General features: G+C 36.6%; 1 protein-coding gene across 1 annotated transcript in view; it reads right to left on the bottom strand.

The window, feature by feature from the left end:
- Positions 1–5,064: 5,064 nt before the first annotated feature.
- Positions 5,065–24,847, bottom strand: part of LOC124593740 (luc7-like protein 3) — a 144,148-nt gene continuing 124,365 nt past the window's right edge. Inside the window, exon 9 of the mRNA XM_047132074.1 lies at positions 5,065–5,808. The gene's annotated coding sequence lies outside the window, so the exon portion shown is untranslated. The remainder of the gene's footprint in view (positions 5,809–24,847) is intronic.

Below are 24,847 nucleotides of genomic sequence, written 5' to 3'. Positions count from 1 at the left end.
TGTGCTGGCAAATTTTACTCCATCCTGAAAGTTGCCAGTACATTGCCTTTGTGTGCACCAGTAGAAGTTACCAATTTTGGGTTCAGCTATTTGGCATTAACGTGTGTCGGAGTATTTATTGTTGCATTAGACAGGAGAGCTTGGGCCAGAACTTTTGAGCCAAGTCACTGTGAATGTGGCTGACCACCTCATAGCCCCATCCACTTGGGAAGCTCATGAACAAATACTCAGAAATTTTTTAGAAAGATTCTCTGAATATGAATTTATCGCTAACTTGAAAAAAAATCGAGTCTGTGTAGGAAGAGAGAAAATTTTTAGGCACCATCATCTCACCTACAAGTATTAGACCTGATCCCAACAGGCAAGACATAAACGTTTTCCTAGACCATGGACAAAGGACAAAGGAACAGCGTAAGGCATTTGTAGTGTTTGTATCATTTTTTTCAGATTCTTGCCAAATCAGCTATTAAATAGCAATGCTCCTCTGAATTTTTGAGAAAAACCCACATGCAGTTGTGGACACTCGAGTGCCAGGAGGATTTTGAGGCAATTAAACAGGCTTTATTAAACTCCGACATTTTAATATACCCAGATACGACGAAAGAATTCTCTCTTAGTACTGACGCCTTGACACAAGGACGGGGGGCAATACTGTATCAAATCACGACAGAACATGTATGTCAAAACATAAACATCATCAGTTTCGCAAGTCGTGCACTTACAGAGAGTGACGAGCTTACTGAGCTTTTTAAAAATGTCATTAATTTTAAGGATAAATCATACTAAGGTATTCTGTGATCATCAAGCACTTTCATTCCTATTAATGTGCAAATTACTACACAAACGGTTAGCCAGATGGTGCCTGTTCTTAAAAGGATTTGATTTTGAAATCATTCATGTCAAGGGTGAACAGAATATTTTGGCAGATGCCTTCTCTAGAATTCCACAAGAAAAGATTGAGTATGTGGAAGTCACGGAGCAGACCTCAGATTTCAGAGTACTCCTTATGCACAACAATTCTTTCAGATATTATTACCCTAAAATGTGAAAGAACATGGCCCAGTTACAAGAAGACGATGAACAGTGGCATAAGGCAAGGCAACAGCTTGTGGACAATTACTACTCTGAACAAGGGAATTAATACAAATAGCACAATCGAGTATTATTTTACCGAAGAATGCCTGATTCTCATAACTGGTGTCTGGTTGCCAGGAAAATGCATCGTCAGTTTTATATAGTAGACACACAACGCTTGGGGACATTATGGGTAACACAGTGCACTAGTAGAATCACATTGTTCTGTTATTTCCCAAATGTTAGAAAATGGATATTGCAAGTACTCGGGATAAAAAGATTGGCCCTAAGACCACTTTTCATGTAGGGCAAGTAGTGTTGTTACGAACACACCCACCATCAATAAAACATAGGAAACGGAACCAAAAATGGCAATTAGTGTATGTATGACCTTACATCATACATAAAATACGACACCCACGATATTACTTACTAAGTAATCCAAACACCAGGAAAAAGCATGGATTGTGCCTGCATAAAGGAATTTGTACAATAAGATGGAGGTCATGGACCTCAAACATTACACAGAATGCAATTAGGAGAGAGAGTCATTTCTAAATCACATATGAAGGCAAAATATGGAAGTAAAAAAAAATTGTTGTTAGGATGACATTTATTACACAAAAACGAACACACACACACACACACACACACACACACACACACACACACACACACACACACACACGTATATAGACTGAGGTGTAAATAACATGCAAAGTAAGGTCAGTAAGATGACTTGAAATGAAATAGGCTGTAATAGAATTTATGTTTGTAATACTATTTGAAAAGGTAAACATTCCCAGTGCACTGTGCATTAAACATATTCGTCAATAGTACATATATGTATATGTATACAACAATACTGCCTGCAGCGCGTATGTAAGGTGCAGCAGAAAAGGGGTCTGTTTGGAAGGTCATTCACTCTCCCCCTCCCCACAGTACTTCTCAATTACATGAGAACACAGCAATCATGTCGCACAGGCGATGGACTGCAAAATACTAACAATATGCTGCCTAGCTTTTTACAAAGCGGCAAGTGCTACCACAAGCAACTGAAAGAGCAATTATTCTGACAATTTGAATGATTAAATGTAGTGCCAGTGTTGGTACTCTTCATGAACTAGTAGGAAAAATAGGAAATAGATTAAGATGGTAGAAGGAAGCAATATTCTTAAAAAAAAGAAGAAGAAGAAGAAGAAGAGAGGGAGAGGGAATGAGGATATTTACAAAAAGAAAACTAAATGCTACAAAAAAGGAATACAGACACGAGGAAAGGAAAAACACACACACGAACTATTTATAAACATAGAAACACACACAGGAATGAAAAACTATGTACAAGATTATTATGTGAATGAAAGAATGAGTTATATTAAAATTAAATATGCTTTATATTCTTCTAGCTACACCTACTTAATCTAAGAATGCCTTAAGCTAAGTTTGCTATGAACTACATCTGATTAAGCTACCTGACTACAAACTACACAGAACTACAGCTATCAAAACTTCTATCTAACTGAATTGCTACTATGCTAAAATGCCAAAAGGAATGATAACTATACACTTGAATGGATTCAACGCAGCACAGTGAGCAGGAACAAGCAGCAAGGTAAGTTAAAATGTCACGAAACACAGTGTAATCCTGAAAACACATCACTGCAGTTGAATTCACCACAATGCATCTCCCTAAAATGAGATACTTAATCTCAAACTGCACATCAAAAATGTCTCTCCGCAGACCATGCCATTTTTCAATTCATGAATCAGATTATATAAAATTTAAAAGGCAAAATATTACCTGCTGGTATTTGCTGTAACATGTCAAAAGCATCTGACTGTGCAGTTCACAGTATTCTACCAGAGAAGCTCAAATATTGTTGTATCAGAGATCGTGCTGATAACTAGTTTTCATCCTACCTAACTTAAAGAAGGTGTTTATCAGATTAAGGCCCAAATGAATGTACATAACCAGAGTCTTCAGAATGGGTAATAATCTCTACAGGAATCCACAGGGATCAATATTGGGCCTGTTCTTGTTCATTTTATGTAAATGATCTGCTTTCATATATCCAAGAAGCAGAAATAAGTTTCTTTTCTGACAATGCAACGCTTGAAAATTAAATCACATTTTCTTAAAAATTAACAACTGGTTATCTGAAAATGGACTGCCACTGCACTTAGACAATAAACAACAAATGCATTTCAGTGTTGATCAAATTGCTCAAATCCTGAGCACGTCATTAGAAATAATACATGACAGTAAATCAATGAATGAAACAGAATATTCTAAATTGTTAGATGTTTCAATGGATATGAAGTGAAAGTGCAAGACATATGTTACTATTCTTCTAAAATGTCAAAGCTCTATTACTTTGGCATTACTTGAGACAGAGTTAAAGCTCAGATTGAGGAAGTAAACTGACCATGTATTTTTCAACGGAATCATCTTGACGTTTGCCTTAAAAGACTTAGAGAATCCATGGAAATACTAAATCAGGATGGCTGGACGGGTATTTGAATCTATCCTCCCAAATGCAAATCCAGTATTGAAATTAAAGAGAGTTGTGCTCCTCAACCAGACTCTAGTGCTCCAAGAGATTAATATAGGATGGCATTACTGGGAGGACATGTTATGTAGTACAAAGTCCCACAGCTATGAGCAAGATGAATATGTTAGTGATTGTTTCACTTCCCAGACCCATTTTTTCCATGAATGTACTTATGAGTTCTTTTCACTAACAGTTTCTATCATCCTTGCAATTCAGAAAATCCTAACTTTCTGACACAGTTGCCACTGGGAGAAATGACCATCCCAATATAATAATAGAAAACAGAGCTTTCATGGAAAGATTCATGTGTTCACTTTTGCCACTTGCTTTTCAAGAGTGGAAAGGACGAGAAATAATCAGAAAGTTTCTATGAACCCTCTGCCCAACACTTAAGAGTGAACTGCACAGTAATTGTGTAGATGTAGAATCACACAATCTACCATCATCAAGTCTAATACTTTTAGGTTAAATACCTGCAAGTTTTATAACAGAAGACTTTCTGCAAAAGCGGCCTCAAGTATACCAAACCTGAATGCGACAACGTTAGGCTGAGCTCTCCAAAATGTTCACCATTTCTGTTCACTCAAGGTGTATACATATATTTTAGAATGCTACAAAATGAAAGTATTGCTGCTTGTACCTTATCATAACAAAAAGTTTAAATAACTAAATAAATAAAAACAAACACACACACACACACACACACACACACACACACACACACACACACACGCGCGCGCGCAATGCAACAGCATTCATGCTCATCACTGTGCTACTTCCTCAACAGAACAGTTTGTCTCAAAATGTGAGTATTGATGATTCCTACCAGTCTTTACAGATTTGATATTGAAAGTTTTCCAATTATTGTAATAATATTTTGATCTGGAGTTATTAAAATAATACTTCACAATTTTATATCATGTGCATATGTATTCATGCTCATTTATATTTTATCTGAGAAAAGGTGAAGGGTAACAGCTTTTAATTGCCATATTTGTACAAGAGTGAATCACATGGCACTTCTGACAAATGGTCACCTTCTGATAACTATATATATTCTTCTGTGACAAAAAGGCAACCCTTTGCATGTACCTAGTGTTACTGCAGGGTCTGCATTTTCCAATTATGACTCATACTCAGAAAAAGTCTATTTGAAGGAATGCTAAATAAACTTTTTCACAGATACTATCAACCACACAACCTTGGTATTTATAATATCATCATGTCATCTCCCTTAAAACAAGACAGAGAGGATTATTTTGCAGGCATGTCAAATAACAACATGACCCACATGAGAGATAAACATTATGTACACATCTTACTGACCACATCTGACTGTTAGTTTGACAGATATTACTGAAATTTTAATCCTGTCTGATGATAAAAGAATCATGGGTTTCAAATGAAAGAAATAACAAGATTCCAACAATAAAAAGAATACTCCTGATGTTCAAGAATTTATTTCCTTTCCATAACATAATTTTACAATTCTTGTAACTCATCACTATGAATCATCATTTGTATAAAAAGTAATTTCATTCTAAAACATTAAAGATGCTTCAAACATACCTTATCAAAATGGATATCCAGGTGGCATCAAAACAATGATAAAAGAAGCTGTAGTCATGCAGCAAATTACAGCAGTTCCAGCAATATGGTGGTCTGCTTGTTGCATATTTTCTGCTCATTTGATATTATCACATTTTACTTGGGAGTAACAAAATTACATTTGCTGCCTCCATATCAAGACACTACTCACTTCACAGTAACATACACAAATGCATGATGAATGATGAACTATTACAATGATTACAAAGATAATGCTGTCATTTACTGAAAGTGAGTAGTGATGTAATACATTCAGTGAACCACAATTTATTAATCTTACAAATTCATATAAACCAGTTAATGTAAATGACTGGACACTAGGGGAATGTGATTTTTAATTTTCAGAGCCAGTAGCAATAACAAAAGAAGGATGCTTATAAATAAAGATCACCTTGCATTTGGGATGACATCTTGAAGATTCCAAGAGAAACATTTCCAAACAGAACATCGCCAGGTTGTGCCGACACAGTGAGAGACCAAGATCTTCAATCAAATATAGCTCTGTACTCCTGCTTGCAAGGATATTGACACTGCTTCTTGAGTACACTGTAGACAGCATACCCTTTTTATGTGACTGAAAGAAGTAATATTACAGCTTTTAGTCATAGATATCACAATATCTTATATTTATCAGCACACTTGGTTCAAGATGGTGCGAGGAACTGACAGAAGCACAATATTTACTTTGGAAATAAGAATATTGCTGCAATTATTCACTGTAGACATCTGAAGTTTTGTGAATGTGCATTTTACACCATTATATGGTCGTAAAATACTGAGTAATTGAATAAGCAAATTACTCATTTTAGGGATTCTGAGCTAACTGCAAATGAAGTACAATTATCATTACCACGTGTGCATGCATGTAATATCAAGCAACATTGAAGTTTAAAAGTACACTTTAAATTCAGCTAACAAACAACTGTATTCTGAGTATTCAGTATCACCAATCATAAGACAGAGATTAGTGCAGTGTCACTTCACTAAAATACCTATGCCTTGCATGTATGGTCAGTCCAGTTACAAGTTTACTGTTTTTCTCACTTATTACATTGCTTATTATTACTGTCAAAACATTACACCATCTCAAACTTAATAATCAACTATAACATGTAACTGCAGCAACAAGGCAATAAAGTTCATTATGTTTCAAATCAAATTTTAACTTCTGCAATGAATCACAATATAAAGTGGGATAACTTCTCTATATTTTTACAGCTGAATTTATGAATGAACACATTACTAACTGGAAACTGTTTATATATTTCCAATCATATTTATTTTTTATTAATGTAAAAAATAGCAAAATAACAGTTTTTCATTGCCAAGTTTGCAGTCATTTAATACACAAAAACACATGCATTTTTTCATGTGTTTATGTGTGAGAATCAAAGTTAACTATGATATACAAATCCTGCTTGAAAAAATATAAATACCTCTAAATGAATCCTTTCATTAACACACCATTTGTGGGGATAAGGGGATACAATGAAGATGAAATTGTCCCCACACAATTGCGCTGGATATGATGTCATAGTAGTTATTTTCCATGCCTAATCTGCTGCAATAAAATAGCAGAACTACCCCAAATGATTTATTTGTAAATATATATTAGGATTCTGATCACACTTTCTGGCAATGCAGACATTACTTTAAAAATTCTGTTGTTTCAACAAATAGATTACAGCACTCAAGTGTACTTTTGTAGTATGAAAGAGCATCATGGTTACTAAATATCATATTTCTCACTCTAACATTTAACCAGATGCTTGTTAATTTTTATTTCATTCTGTAACAAATCTACAGCAAAATGGCGCAGTTTTAAAGATACTTCAAACAGCTTTTCTGTGATTCACTTGAGTATGTACCACTGCTTAAATCTTGCTACAATGTATTACGAGGTCAGCACAATGGACATAAACAGTCACGGAATTCCACCCGTCATCCTGTCTTCTGACTAACAAAATTAGAGCAGATTTTGTTTATACTGTCTTTAATGTGCCCAGTACAAAAGGCAAAAGTAGAAAATGCGTAATCGTTAGATACCAGGGCACTCAACATAATATTCACACTATGGCAAAAAACAATACTACTGCAGTCTCAAAGCGAACTACTGTGACAAGTAAGGGAATAAGCTGTAATTTTGTTAAACTGCCACTAAAAAACTTTCAAGGAGGAATCTGTTCAAATCATTCTTTTAACATAAATTCTGAGGCTCCTGAATGCAGCTGGCTACAGCAGTAGTGAGATTTATCATGGGAGCAAACATAAAAGCTAGAATGACAATGTTAGCGGAGAGATGAAATTAATGATTTAAAACATATGTGCTCTCATACAACACATGGCACAAGTGAAGTTAGTTATGACGAACGACCACACTGACAGTCAGCTAACCTCAATGAAGATTTAAGAAGGGAATTCATTTCAGTTTTCATTTACTGCCAAACCTGTTATCACACAATATTAACATGCATGAGAAAATGTTGTAGTTTTACTTCTGGCTAAAGTTACAGCCGTTTGGTATTATGAAAAGGATAGATGGCTTCTCACTGTGTAGCAGAGATGTTGAGCCACAGAAAGGTGCAACAGAAAGACTGACAAGTAAGCTTTTGGTCAAAATGCCTTCTTCCAAATTAAACACTACCCCCCCCCCCCCCCCAAACACGGCCCTTTGGCTGAAAGCTTACTTGTTTGACTGTCTTTTTGTTGTGCCTATCTCTGACTCAACATCTCCACTATATGATGAGTAGCAATCTATTCTTTTCATAATATTATTATTATTCCCTACTGGATTTTCTAAAGTTACAGTATGTCTGTTGACACAAAACTGTAAACTTTTTTTACTATATGTTCTCCAGTTAATTACTTCAAGGAAGATTAAACTTGTTCAACATAATAAACACTGTACTTTATGTACTCAGTATGAAGAGAGCTGCAATATGATGTCATATAATAATTTTCCATGCAACATCTACCTCAATCTTCCGGAATGAGGGACAAATACAGTATGTGCAAGCTTGCTATAAACAGGAACAAGATCGAAAGCTAAGCCAAGATGCTCAACTTCTTTTCTACGGTTATGAATTGCTTAACAACACATTATACAAAAAGTTAGCTTTGCATTACTAATTTTCGCAGTAGTGATGAAAGGCTTCTATTAACTCAATTTTAATGTTCACCATTTTCAAATTTTTTGGTGATAATGAGGAAATGTAAAGCTTTTATTGCATAAATGTCCACAACCCATAAAATAACCTTCGTCATATTTCATGAAGGGAGCAATATTTACGAGGGTGGCTTTAAAAGCTCTTGGAATCACCACAAGATGTCAGCGATAGCGCAACGAGTTGTCCATGTGATATTCATTGGGCTGTTGTCTTTAAACACGTGCCATGTCCGTGATCTTAGAAGAGAACTGTGGTGGTAACATGGCTCTATTGTTGTTCCCGTGTAGTGATTTGCAAAGATGGGGGGAGGAGGGGGGGGGGAAATCGTGATTTGAGCAGTAATTAAGTACTTCGTAAAGAAAGGTATGAAAGCAAAGGACGTTCATGCCGATTTCCAGATTACACTGGGGGAATGCTCCTTCATATCCCACTGTTGCCAATAGGACAAATGAATTTAAATTTGGTTGGGACAGCTTGGATGATGATCTGCCCAGTGGTTGACCAAGATGTGTCACTACTCCAGAACTCATTACAAAAGTGCGCAAAGTGGTCTTGGAGGATCGCTGATTGAAAGTGCGTGAAATTGCTCACACTTGCCAGATGTCATCTGAAACGGTGTATCACATTTTAACTGAAGAATTAGAAATGAAAAAATTACCTGCAAGATGGGTACCACGACTCTTGACGATGGATCACAAATGCATGAGATGGATATATCGGAACAATGTTTGGCCCATTTTAGGAGAAACTAACAAGATTTTCTGTGTCAGTTTGTGACCACAGATGAAAATTGGATGCAATACTATACCCCACAGACAAAACAACAGTCAAAGCAGTGAGAACATCCTGATTCTGCACCACCAACGAAAGCAAAGACAATTCCTTTGGCGGGAAAGGTCACGGCATCAGTGTTCTGGGATGCGAAGGGGATTCTGTTTGTAGATTATCTCCCAACTGGGCAAACAATTACTAGAGAATATTATGTTAACTTCCTGGACAAATTGCAACAAAAGATAGGTGAAAAAAGGTCTGGTTTAGCAAGGAAGAAAGTCATCTTCCATCAAGACAATGCGCGCCCGCACACGTGCTGTCGACATGGCAAAATTACACGAACTAATGTATGAATTATTGCCACACCTGTCTTTATTCACCTGATACAGCTCCGTCAGACTTCCATCTCTTCCCAAAACTGAAAATTTTTCTCGGTGGTCGAAGATTCACTTCAAATGAAGAATTGATAACCGGAGTTGACAACTATTTTGCAGGCCTGGAGGAAACTCATTTTTGAGATGGAATCAAGGCACTGGAACATCGTTGGACGAAGTGCATTAATCTACAAGGAGAAATTAAAAAAGTTTCAGTGAAGTAAGTACTTTTTTTCTATCAGACTCTGCGAACTTTTCAAACCACCCTCGTAGAATGCAGTCTTCTGTGAATGAGTTGTTTTACAATTACTGAGTGCATTACATCACTATTAAAGGCTAATAGTGAAATGAAGCATGAAGTGATTTTTAGAGGGAATGTAATTGGAATCAGTTTGGGATGAGTGAGGGTGGTAAGCAGTTCAAGTGATACACAATACATACTAGTGTGGCTTGCATGGTAAATATCTGAAGTGTAATCATCCTGAGCAAGTAACAAAGTGCATGTCGAGTTGTGTAAGTGGTGTTAATAATGATTAGAAATGTAAGAAGACAGGAGACTGGAAAGTAGGAACGTAATGTCATCCTTAAGCAATAGATGGAGAAATAGGTTAATGATAATTAAAAAACAGTCTTGATCACAAATTTCTTTTGATCAGAGTGACCTGTTTCAATCCTTAAGGATCATCTTCAGACTCCAGAATGGCAGGTGGACTTCCATGGAGCAAGCTGCACCGCCCCACAATGCTGAACTGGTGCAGAGAGCAGTCAGTTCAGTGTCGTGGGTCGGCGCATGTTTCTTCATGGAAGTCCACCTGCCGTTTTGGAGTCTGAAGATGATCCTTAAGGATTGAAACCGGTCACTCCGATTAAAAGAAATTTGCGATCAAGACTTTTTTCTAAATTATCATATTAATATATAGGATTGCTGATAATGTTTTCAAAAATTTTACGTAGATTAAAAGTGAGAAGTAAACTAAAGCTGCCTAAAAAATTTGATAACGTTTTCTTACAAAGTGACTTCCTCCTCTGTTATGAGAAACATCAGTGTAACTTAGACCCTAAATATGAAAAACACATTCCCATAAGAAATTACATAACATTTCCATTGGAATGCTATGCCAATGGAAACCCAAGCTTTCATTTTTTATTTTTCTCTAGCACATTTCTCTTAATACCATTATTATAGAAATAAATTATTATTCTGGTGAATTCCCATATCATCTTAACTATCTTAAGTCAGGTTAATTAATCTCTGTGCAACTATTCAAGTACAAACATCACTTTTGTATTGATGAATGGTTTATGTCTTTTTCCTCCTAATTCTGTTAGTGCACAAACTGAATGGCTATGATAACAACCAACCATTATTTTCCAAATGCCAAGGACCATTCCTTTCCATATGCATCACAAGGAGAAGAAAGTCTGTGCATTTATGCAAATCATTTGACTTGTCATATTTCAATGTGTCTCCAAAAATAAAAAAAGAGGACAAAAGAACTGCCTTGTCCCTGAACTTTATTAGTGAGTTAATGGTTTCAAAAGTAAGTCTCCACTCTGTTCCACTTATCTGATATTTGCTGGCAGTGTGTATGATGTTCTTCACACATTTACCAGCCAAACAAGTTAGGAATGATATACAGGTAGTTTTGTCATGACTGTCTTACAAACTTCACTACTGCACTCAAGCTACACTTCTTCACATTATTCCTGCCAACTGAAGTTTGGTGCTTATTCTTCCCCAACCTCTGACTTCTATATTTTGCTTACGTGATTGACCATACTGGTTATCTTCAAAGCAGGGCTCATTTACTGATGAGGATTGTTACTACAATTGACAAAAATAACTATTTTCCTTGTTTATATTTTGTGTGTTTCATACTTTTAATTGTGTAGATTTCTACTATCAACAGCACCACAATAGGACAGTCTGATTGTTGTTAAGCAGCCTACTGATATATGCATGTGGCTTGTGTGCAGTTCAGCTGTGTTTAGTGCATCTGTACTAAAATTGGAGCTTGTGGTTTTCCTTGACAGGGATTAGCAGTATCGTCTTCAGTATGTCGAGACGACACCATAGCTGAGATTTACGCCATTTATAGAATCACCATTGGGGTGTTCCATTGCTTATTTTTTCTATCTTTTGCACTTCTCATTTTCTGACTACTTTGGTTGACACATTTTATTATTATTATTATTATTATTATTATTATATAGTTTTGTATAACGAGACATGGATAGGGACTGTGGTGTTTGTGAGTGTGGACATGAGGGGAATTGGCCATTGTCTGGAAAAAGGTAGTAGCCACAAACAAGATCAACAGGCTTCAGGCCACAGCTCAAGTTGTAGCAATGTTTGAGCACTTTAGCGAAAGTTGTGACACTCTAGTGTTGCTGATATCTCCAACATTGCACCACATACCAATGAGCAAGGTAAGAAATTTGTCCTCACTTGCTGAGTGAATAGTGGATTTCTTTTCTCAGAGCAGAAGGAGAATCCAAAATCAGAGAGCACAGCTGTCCGCTTACATTCTCTCGGTAGGTACTAAGTGCTGCCCTATGCTGATAACATATCTGAGCCAGCACAGCATGCTTCAAATCTGGGCCCAGTTAGATTTTCATAGCAAGTCCACACAAGATCAGAGTGGACACACTGGCAATTGGGAGCACCAATGTTAGATGGGTAATGGAGCCCTTTAGAGAAATAACTGGCACATCACAAATGAAGGCCAATGTGTACTTCGAATGTTTACAAAGTGGTGTTGTCGAAGACGGGAAAGAGAGACTATTGGCAGCTTCTGAACATACTATATGCCTGTATTTGTCTTTTGGACTTTTGTCTATGTTTGTTGTTAAATTTATTGGATACAGGTTCCGGCTTTTATGCAAAACACTGTTTTTTCTTGTTTTCCAAACATGTTTCATCACCTCTGTGCCATCATCAGTGTGTTATGTTTACTGAAAAACTGTAGAAATCAACATTTTTAGGTTGTAAGCAGCCTAACAAAATGAGGACTACAGGAAGTTTTTGTCCATACTTTGATTGTATGTCATATGATTTTGCAGAACCATCTGTTTGGTGTCCTGCACTGATAACTTGTCATCTGCAAACCAAATGACGTAAATGTTAATTTTATCTGTGGATTAAGACAGCCTTTGATTTAAAAAAATGCGATTTTGCTATGTCAAAATGTTTTGTGTATATACTTGTTATTACATTAACAGATATATACACAAAATATATATTTTTTTAAATCAAATACATTACATTAATAAGCATATATGCAAAACTTTTGCCACACCAATATCACATTTAAAAAAATTAAGCGATGTGTTAACTTGCAGATAAAATTCACATTTACAATGTATGGTTTGCAGATGACCCGCTGTCATAATTGTATATATATATATATATATATAAACTTGTCTTTCAGCTTCAGTTTGTTAGACCAGTTACAACCTAAAATACATACACTTTTTACAGTTTTTCAATAAACAAAACCCACTGATGATGGCACAGAGAGGCCAAAACATGTTTGGGTAACAAGAAAAAACAGTGTTTTGCATAAAAGGCGGAACCTTTAATAATGAGTAAAATACTACTTGCAACTGGCTGCAAATCATAGCTCATGTTGGTACAAATGATGCTTGCCATCTAGGTTCTGAGGTCATCCTCAGTTCTTTTACACAGTTCGCAGGATGTAAGCATGGATCACTATCTGCAGCATCACACATGTATAATCAATGATTGTGACCCTCTAGTTTGGAGAAAATTGGAAGGTCTAACCATGTCTCAAAGTATGGTGTGACAATCTTGGATGTGGCGTTCTCGGCATATGCTATTGGTTGGAGAAGTGTAGGGCCACCTAAATAGATAGTAAAATAATCTGGGTGATGGTAAGCATTAATGACAGGTCAAACACGATAATCAGGTGCTTTTATATACCAGCTGCTGTAGAACCTGTAATGGTAGGTTACTTTAGAGAAATCCTGGAGAATATAATGGACAAGTTTCCTGATCAGATGACTGTAACAGGGTGACACTTTAATCTGTCAGCAAAAGAAGGTGACACTCACATCATTAAAAGTAATGTCAAGAACACGGATTAGTGAGAGATTGTTCTGAACATTTATTTCTGAAAAATGTTTGACGGAGTTAGAGAACTAAGTCGAGATTGTAACATCTTAAAGCCCTCAGTGACTAACATATACAAATTTTGAATCATTTAACATAAAAAGGGCATCAGTGATCATGAGATTGTTATAGCATCAATTACTACAGGTGTTATAAGGTGTCTTAAGGTAGGAAAACATTTTTATTGGATGATGTAAAACAAATTACAGAGCAGCCAATCTGTCAGATCAAATATTTAGTGCTGGGAATGAAGACATGGAGTACAAATGGATGATTGTGAGGTATGGGAAAGACCTACTGTTGATCGAGCCCTTTTACAAAGTTGCTATGAAAACAAAGAGAGCTGCCTCACAGATTTAAGCCACGTCAAGAATTAGCAATAACAAATGCAATGCAAGAAGCATTCAATGAATCCAAAAGTACAATTTTGCTAACTGAACTGACCACAGATTTTAAGAAGTGTTGGCCTTAGATTAAGTCAAAAGCCAGTCAAAATAATCTAGTCTCTCAGTGATCATACTGGTGCCAAAGCAGATGACATAGAGGAGGTCAAATACTGAATCCAGTCTTTCAAAAATGCTTCACTGTGGAAAAGTGTAATACGATTTGTCTTTTTTGGTCATTGCACAAACTCTCAAATGGCAGATATTGAGATAAGTGATTGAGGAATAGAAATTATGCATAAGAACTTGCTCCCCTTCTAGAAGCAGTTTGTTGTAGGTCACTGGAATAACAGAGTACCAGGCTACTGAAAGAGGCAAAATTCATTCCTGTTTCCAAAAAGGTTCATCTGACAGATGCACATAATTGTATATTAATACCGATCTGTTGCAGAACTGAAGAACATGTTTTATGCTCTTGCATCATAACATTTCTGGAGAACGAAAATGACTGGAGAATGAAAATGACTTGTAAACTGTAAATACCAACAAGTATTTCACAGCCAGACACTTTCCAAAACTCAGCTTGCTCTGTCTATCCTTGAGAAACAGAGCACAACAGACAACAGTAGCGAGGTTGATGCTGTGATCCTCTGCTTCCAGGAGGAATTCGAAACAGTTCTGCACAGTAGTTTGGTGAACCAAATATTGGACAACATTTATGACTGGATTCAGGGTCTCCTAGTACATAGCACTCATCACCTTGTTTTTCAGGGGACTAAATCAACAAGTGTAAAAGTAATTTCAACAGTAATCAGAGTGTGTTATAGGGTTGGTACTGTTTACTATATGCGTAATACATAAATGGTCTAGTGGATAACATTGGAAATTCTGGGAGGCTATTTGTGAACCATTGCTGTTGTCTATAGGAAAGTAGAAACCTCAGAAGACTGTAGTGAATTGAAAGAGGATCTGCAAAGGTTCAACAATTGGTGCAGAATCTGGCAGTTGACTGTGACCATAAAAGTAAAGAAATGTATTATACTGCACATAAATAGGCAAGGGGGTCCATTACTGTTCCCTTACATTATAAATGATAAATCACTGGTACCAGTAATTACCAGAAGAAGCTATTCGCAGAATGTGAAGGAAACATTCTTCATCCACGAAAGCAGTGGCTCACAAAACACTCATTCAACAGATTCTTGGGTACTGCTTATCAGTCTGGGGGCCTTACCAGTTTAGAAGAGATAGAAAATATCTAATGAAATGGAGCATGTTGTGGCATAGTCACGTTTAGTGACTGCAAGAGAGTTATTTAAATGCTCCAGAAACTCCAGTAGCAGATACTACACAGTCCTACTATTAAGAGGCCCCAGGAAAAGTTTAATAAAACTCTTAATGCAGAAGGATATGAAATCAAATTTGTACATGGCACAACCCTATGGTTGAGAAATTAAGGGACTTTGAAAGAGATGCAGGAATCATAAATGGAATTATAAAATGGACAACTATTTTCCTCTGATTTTGCTTTCATTTCAGTAGAGATTAAAACTCTTAATTTTTTAATATTTCCTGTATCAGTTTATCTTCGACAATTATGTGAACATTTTGAAACAGTGCCATAACAGCCACAAAGAAAATCTATCAAATTAAATTCAAGCACAAAATAAAACTGTTTTGATATGATGGTAGTTGAAATTTTATGTTGGCCACAACTGTGGCAACACAAACAGTTTTTTTACACTTGCACACGATTAACTGCTATTTTCACACAGAGTGAACTGGTTTTAATAGGTCATCATTTACCTTTTATGCAGGATGAAACCATTTTTAACAGTTTATTCATTACATACAGTTAATTTAGGCACTTCATGCCAACAACAATGAATCCTTTTATATTTTGTGCTCAACTTTCAAACAATTTAACAAAGAAGCATTAAGACATTTAAACACACAGTGAATAGTTTTTGGGAATTATTTCAAAAACAAGTTCATAGTGATAATTACGTATACCCAGATAGATTCCTCCACTGGTGCTGCTTGCCAGAAAGTGTTTCAGAAATCCTAAAAGCACGTAATTAATATAACTATATGCATTATCTGCCTAAAATAAAATATTTAATATTAAGTAATTAAACATTTGCTATCTTAAATGTTGTCACAAATAAACCACGCAATAAATGAGATCCTTAAACTATAGTAGCTAGAGATCACCTGGAAATGAGTAAAATCCTGAAGATGTTTACACCAGCAGGCTCTAAGCCAACCAACGAATCACAAGCAGGCTGAGCGGACAGCATTGCTAGTGGAGTAAATGTTACACTATCAATCAGTCAAAACTAACAAACTCCTTACATCACTATCCCCACAAATTCACTACGTTACTTTATTGGTACAAAACATGTATTTTATAGTAGTCTCTTCCATTGTAATTTTATCTACACAGGATTGTTGACTTCGTAATGCAAACAGTCAATTCAAACACAAATGAAATTACAACTGCACAATATTAAGTATGAGAGTATAATGTTGGAGGCAAGGTATCGGAGTGTGGCTTATTCTTTCCAATGCACATCTAATATATTCTCCTCGGCTATTATGGAAGTGGAATTAAGGTAGGTGTGAGGGGTGATCAATAAACAAGTTTTTCAATAAATATGGGAAACATGTACATCTTTAACTAACTTCTGCATTCTCAATGCTTAAAATTGTTGTTAGTGGATCTAACACGAATAACAACACATACTAAATTCAAAAATATATACAGTATTCATGAAACTTAGTGCTGTTCATAGTCTGGTAATAATCACATACACTAAACAATCACTTGACAAACAGTTTTATCTGACACAAGAAAGAAATTAGCTGGGAGAGAATTTCCAAATTTCCAGCAGTCTGTTTTCTGTGAGCTACGCAATTAATGCAAAACAAAATAATCCCACTAAATAACAGAAATGGAGAGCATATATATTGTGATTACTTTTGTGAAATACTTCCAAATGGTGGGAGAGGAATTTTTCAAAAATCAACAAGAAGTAAAAATCATGTGGACTACGAAAAACATTTCGAATATCAGATATGAAAACAGAATGTGACATTCTAAGAAGTAAATAATAAATGAAAGCTGTAAGAGTATCACAGCAAAATAAAGTGACCCAACAGTATAAGCTTTGGCTGTTGGGGAATGATCAACAAAAAATGAATATAAGAAGACTTTAATAAATTTTGAGCTTTGTAAGTACTAAAGTACCATTCTTTGGTGATTGTAGAAAAGAAAAGAAATATGTACAAAAAGATAAAACAAATATGGAAGAACTTCTCTGAATAATTTACTGTGTATGTATCTGTTACATTTTTATATTTTTTATCTTCTCTTTCCTAAGCTCACTACGAATTGCATTTAGTTAATGCATGAAACATTTCTCAAGTTGCTGCTGGCTAAAATCCAAATTTGCTGCTAATCAGGTTTTCACGCGCAACTAGTATGACATAAAATTTCCATTTTTCAATTTTCATATTTAGATATAGGGGACACTAATAGCTTGACAATGAACAAAATTATAGCATCAATCTCCAACAATACAGAAATGCATACAACAGGTGTCATCCATCTTCATAAAATCAACTCCTGAACACTGGCCAACATTTAGTCCAAACCATTGTGGCATGTTTTTTTTATCACTGCATAGTAATGGATCATCAAAGCAACCACTTTGAAAATCCTTTCCACAATATAAAATAATGTCTAAGAATAATTTCAAAGAGAAATGATGAACAAGAAAGTGAAAAATAAATGATTGTTGCCCACTTTGTCTTTTTTAAATTTTGGTCACATAATATATTTGCAAATAATGAATAATGAAACAATGGTCTCTATTTACTTCATATATCTGCAAACTGTTCTGTACCGAACAACAAAAACAATGTGTAATGAAGGTGGTGATTACCTCAAAATTCCTTACATGCTAATGCTGATACCCAACACAGAAATTTACTGCAAGAGATGTTTTCCATTAACTAGACAAGATTTGACAGAACAAAAAAACTACATTTAAATTACAAGTTTAAGTCATGTATCTGATGAGGTGGCAGCAAAACTTAAGAGATTCAGAAGGTGGATGCAAGGGTATTTCACAAGTTTCTTGTTCCAACTCACACACTGAAAAACCATGATGTAGAGGAATATATCATTTGGGCAGGTGCACTAGGCAAATGTAGTGTCCTCCATCACCTGTATGCAAGATTTCATGGCATGGAAACCATGAAATTCTTTTCAAGACATTTAAAAGAGTGAGAGAACCCAAAAGAACCAAAGTAAAACACAGTTGTGAAAAGGCATTATGAATTTCATTCAGTCAGTACAAAGTACATATGCTTTGTGGGATGCTCGAAAGTTATTACTCTTGGGACTATCTCCTGTCTAATGTCTACACATACACTATTTCTGCATACGCTCTGCTCTTGGAAAGACGAGTCATATTTAAAAGTGCATTTTGTCGGCCTTATCATTTATCATGAAGGAATTAAACACAAACACACACACACACACACACACACACACACACACACACACACACACACACACATTCATGGCTGGAGTCCTGGTAGTAAGCACTATAGAATATGATTATGGTCATTAATAAATATGGAATTATCAATCTGACTGGAAATCTGAAAATATTTTGTCTATCAATCACAATGTGATAACATCATGAATTAAGCTTTTTATAGCCAGGAACTGTGATGTTCTTCATTGAAATCAAATCTCTGCAGACTTCACAGAAACATAGGTAACAAACACACACTGTCACATAGAATCCATACCAAACAAAAACTGAATCTACATCAAATAGAAGGTTCCTCATATAAACAAGACCTCCATCATATTTTCCACACTTCACATCCCACTGCACAACTTTCAGTTCCATTCAGCAAATTACCACAAACATATATACCACATAAGGACCACAAAGGAACAAGAAATTTGAGCTTGTATGGAGGCATGCAAAGAGCTGTTTTTCCCTCGATCTATTTGTGACTAGAACAGGAAAGGAAATTACTAACAGTGGCACAAGGTACCCTCCAGCAAGCACCATATCATGGCTTATGGATATGTATGTAGTTGTAGATTACTAACTGCACGTAATAAGCATGCTCGTATAGCTGAACTGTTAAACCATAAAAGAAAACAAGAAACACACAGATGAGGAGAAAAATCTCATAGACTAATGACAGCAATGAATCCTATCAGAACTTAAATCTTCAAATATTTACGAAATAAAACACTTTATAGCATGTCCACTTTCTGTAATTTAGTACCAGAAAAAGTTGGTAGATAAATGATACTTTAACAGGCAGATGTGCATTGGTTTTTAGGGGAATAAATAATGTAGTCAAAAATCCCTTAATTTTTAGGAAGGTTCCTCAATGGTGGTGCTTTTACCAGGGCATTCTCTAGGCCATAATTCTATTAGTGACGTAACACTAGTGTAAAATATGTGTCAGCTAAGCTGAAAGTGAGCCAGCTGAGCTACTAGTATGTTATACCAACCCAAGTACATGGAATAGTTCACTGTGTAGGGAACCACAGTGAGAGTTATCCCCAGGCCTTGTCTGCATGAGGGGGCCATTCGCTCCATATGCTCAGTCCAACACACAGCTGTGTACACCTGAAGCAGTTTAAATTTGCTAGGATACCTTGCTTTACTTTATGGCTCTTTCATCATCTGCTAGTATGAGAGACAGAAGCCTTCAACTTCAGCTCCCTACTCAAACAGGTCAGTATAGTGTACTCCGTGAAGATACATACCACAGATAGTGGCTATAAAACATTTGACAGTGACTCTTCATGATGTTCAGGGTGCGGCAAATAAAAGTGGCCCGGATGAATGGATACAATTGGACATGAATGTACCTTAACGAACAGCAAAGGTAAAGATCTACAGTTACTTCCAACATGATGGTGCAGCCACCCCACAACTTGCTAACCTTCTGAGCCCATTTATGTAATCTTTACGCTTAACAGAGATGTTAGCAGAGGTCAGTTTAATCGCGGTCATAGCTTGCCACCAAGGTCAGCTGATCTGTCAGTTTGTGATTACTTTGTGTGGGGAGCCCTGAAGTCTAAGGGGTATCGCAACAACCCTCCAGAACTGCACCAGAGCATTTTGGATGAGGCTGCAGCAATTCCAGCAGTCCAGCTTTGTTTTGCCTTTAGCAACTTGCTGACCAGGACCCAAAAGTGCCAAGAAAACAATGGTGGTCACTTTCAACATCTGCTCTAGTCAGGTTAGTACTGTATTTCCTTTCCTCTACTGTGTTTCTTTGTCCCTTGGAATTATGTTTTCCGGGAGGCTTCTATTTGTCCAACCTGTAGAAGGGACCTCAGCTATGGATGAGTACTAAAAAATAAATAAATGCTTACTGGGCATAAAAAATTAAGTACTTCAATGAGAAGTCTTGGGTCCAGACACTGTCTCACCCACCCTATAGTTACAATTTATCTTTATGACTTCTTCCTGTTCGCCAAACTAAGGTCGTCGATTTGCGTCTGCAGAAACAGATGTCCCTACATATGACGCTTGCTTTAATAATGTTGTAAAAAAAAAGTATTATGAAGCCTTCAGCAAGTGGTTTGAATAGATGTAGCAGTGCACACAAGTCGCCGATGTGGCGTCACCTAAAAAGAACTTGCAATTCGGGGGCCGAACTCCCCCAAATGGGGCCTCCCAGACAACAATGCCATACGATCATTTCAAGGAAGATTACTTTAAAAATATGACAAGATACAATAACAACCAAGACGAAGTCTCAAAACTTTGAAGATGGTTACTGTACTGTTCCAGTCCATTCCAGTTTCTGACTAAGCTTTGTTCATAAATGCTATTACTAAACCATCAACGTGTACTGTACGCTTCCTAATGACTTGTTTACTTCAAAGCAAATGTTATATTTATGACTGCAATATTGATGCAAACAGCACCAATTTGATATAACAATGAAAAATGTGATTTGCACTCATGCAGTGACTACGAACTTCTATGTATACAGACCGAAGCGGCAAGTGAAAATTTGTACCAAGGCTGGGAATCAAACCTGGGTCTCCTGCTTACTGTGCAGATGCTCTAGCCACTAAGCCACCTTGGCACAGTGGTTTGCACAACTGCATGGATTACCCTGGCATGCATTCCTCCTTCATCCAAATTCTCACTTCCACTACAGCTGCCATGCGGTTGTGCTATCTGCTGTGCCAAGGTGGTTTAGTGGCTAGTGTATCTGCATAGTAAGCAAGAGACCCAGGTTCAATTCCCGGCCTTGGTACAAATTTTCACTCGCCGCTTCAATCTATATACATAAAAGCACTTCTACATTAGACCAGTGAAATCTCTGAAATTGTGTCATTTCACTAACAACTTTGATAAATGCAGTACTGGATCAACAATAAAGTCTTAGATGGTGAAAATGTCTAATATGTAGTGATGATACAGAAAATGGAAGCTGGCTACATGAAATAAGTGACAACCATCTGACATTTTCATAGAACGGTTTATGGTAAGTGAACACAAGCATTCAGATTTGAGAGGAAGAACTGAACACGCACTGTTTAAATACAGGTGAAGACTCAATGTATAATCATGTAAACAGGGAAGGAAAACCCCATACTGACACCATTCTACTGTCAGTGTGTTTTTATACAACAGAAATTCTCACACTCTGAACAAGTTTGAACAATTAAACCTAACCATTTTTCACTTTTGAATAATGGATGTGGATCTTTGCATGCCATGTTACTGGAGAGACAGAGTGAGACAGAGAGAGAGAGAGAGAGAGAGAGAGAGAGAGAGAGAGAGAGAGAGAGAGAGAGAGAGAGGGGGGGGGGGGGGGGGGAGGGGGGGGGGAAGGAGTGAAACTAATGGGGCAACATTGGTAGCAGTACGGGATAATAAGATCTACAACATAAAAACAAAAAGGTAATATATGGTAATGTGTAAAGTTAATAACAGTAATAAAACAATGAGAAAATATAAAAGCTATGAAACTGTCAAAAATAAATTTAGACCCAGGGCCCAAGGAACTATAAGTAATCAACATTTGTTGACACTCTGAATTTATCCTAATAAAGTTAATGACAAATATTCACAAACGGTGGACAGGGCAGAGGGGAGGTGTGAAGAGGAGACCTTGTTTGAAGGCAACAGCAATCGTCTTGCTCACAGGAGTACACGGTTGTTTCTCTTAAATCTCCATAATAAACAACTAGAAAACGAATGGTGCTCCTGTATTTTAACTTAGATCACTCCTATTAAACAGAGAATACACCAATGAATAATACAAAGTACAAAAAGTGTTTAATATTAAATGTCCGAAGTCCAAGGAAGAGAAAGATAAAAATCAATTTGGAAGTAATCCCTTAGATCATCCCCATATATCTTTTTTTCTATGCCTTCATATTTGTATTTATAATGAAGATACACTACAGTGACAAACATCATACAACAGAGTGATTATTTAAGCTGACTGCTATGATGCATGGATGAAATAATGGGAGTGTTGCAGAGGTTAGAGTACAGGAAGCTGCATGAACTGAGAGAGATTCACCTATATTACTACAGAGAGTCATGATAAAATGATTTTGTGAAAATGCTGCAGCTGTACAATGCTGAAGCAACTACAGAAAAATACATAAAAAAGAAGTACTGAGTTCACTATCTGCATATTGCAACAACAAAAGAAAGTGGAAGGCCAGTCGTAGTTAGTACGGAATGACTTATTGATCAATGTTTCTACTGCTTCACAGCCTGTGCCATATGGATCCTTCCCACCAACACCAGCTTTTCTGAATTGCGCAGCTGGGAACTTTCCCCACAATACATACTACGTTCCCATAACCCTCCTGACCCCACCTTTGTTAGTCACTGTCCTCACCCATCCAGCCCCTTCTGTATTCCCATTCCAGCACTACACAGCTGTCATTCCACCACCACACCTAGTCTTTTTATATATCTCCTTTTCCGCTACCCCTGCCCCCCCCCCCCCCCACCTCTCTCCTGTCCTACGTCTAACCTGCAGCACTTCAGTGTCTGCCGCCACCACCACCATACATCCCTCTCCCTCCCTGCCCCGGCCTCCTCCTTACCCACACCTAGTCACCACTCCCATCATGCACTGGTGCTGCTGGTCGCAGTGTGGTTTCAGCTGCCTGAGACTACAGTCCCGTGCTGGTCGCAGTGTGGTTTCAGTTGCCTGAGACTACAGTCTCGTGTGTGTGTGTATTGTTGACGAAGGCCTTAATGGCCGAAAGCTTTAATTGTGAGAGTCTTTTTGATGTGCCTATCTGAGACTCAGCATCATTGCTATATGGTGAATAGCAACTTTCCTTCTCATAATACTGTTACATTCCATCCTGGATTTTCCATTGTTTGATTTCTGGAATAAAGCATTTATCTGTCACAGCTCCCAATATGTCAATAACAGACACATAAATTGATAATCTATAGTAAACAGAACATTTTGCAGCTGAGATGTGAATGAACATGCATAGAAATGGATCTTACCCCAAGTTGTAAATATTGCTCTCCAAAAACCTTAGACTTTACTTTTCTTTATGCTGTTCACAAATATAATAAATTAATCAACTTTCTGAAATAGTAAGAACTCAATACGCAAATAACAATATAACAACTGAAGAAGCAACTGTTATGCATCAGTGTCTTATTACTACAACAACAACAAAAAATGTTTCCTTCATTTGTTTTTCAAGAGAGCTCACTAATGTAAACATACGGGTCTCAAGGCTATTGAGTAAGACTGCAACTCTATGATCTATAATTTGCAAATTAAAGTTCAGTTTAGGCATTAGTTTGTAAGAAACACACAAAATAAAACAACATTACACTGCAGCCAAAACAGTGTGTGTGTGTGTGTGTGTGTGTGTGTGTGTGTTTTAGCTCTAAAGAAGAAAATTTCATTGTCAAAGTTCAACCTCATTTTCAATCTGGTTTATGTGTCAGATGACTTCTGTTATATGGTGAGCAATTACTTTTAATGCTCCCATTATTTTCTAGGCATACACCAGTGATGTAATGAATTTCATGAAACATTATCTGGACATGGAATAAACAGCAATGACATCCTAAAAAAGGACATTGCTTCATGTTAACTCACCTAATGAAGAATTACCAAAAAAAGTACATATAAAATTGACAACCAGTCACATTAGATGAGACATGTATAAATTATGATAATGAGACCAGAAGTATGTGGAAATGGGCCCTGTTGTATTGAAAATGTTTGTTTCTTTGGACACACTGGAAGAAAGATGATGTGAAAGACTATAATTGTTTGGTGAACTGACTGAGGGAAATTAAGTATGTTTGAAAATTATTGAATAGGAAAAAAAAGATCCTCTCTCATGCTTCTTATCTACTGGTCCTGTACCTGCTGCTCATGTTGGATGGGAATCTTTTCACTTTTTGTCTTATGTGATTAATACAACTAAATAATCATTAGCTATCTTAGCAAGGCCAAAGACCAAATTTGTATCAACATCGTATATTATAAGCCACATTCACACTTCACTGTTCTTGATGAGTAAAATCTTGCATTAAAATATGCAGGCATTGTGAGGGAGGTAATGAACAACATTGTCAACAGGATTGTCTCCCTGGGTTCTAAACATCATGTTTAACAAACTTAACAGAAAGTGAAATTTAACCGACAGGAAGAAGATGCTGTGATATGCAAATGATTAGCTTTTCAGAGCATTCACACAAGGTTGGCACCGGTG

This window comes from Schistocerca americana, chromosome 2 (assembly GCF_021461395.2).
Source record: "Schistocerca americana isolate TAMUIC-IGC-003095 chromosome 2, iqSchAmer2.1, whole genome shotgun sequence".
Taxonomy (NCBI): Eukaryota; Metazoa; Arthropoda; class Insecta; order Orthoptera; family Acrididae; genus Schistocerca; species Schistocerca americana.
The sequence above is the reverse complement of the archived record's forward strand: the minus strand, read 5'-3'. Positions and strand labels throughout refer to the sequence as shown.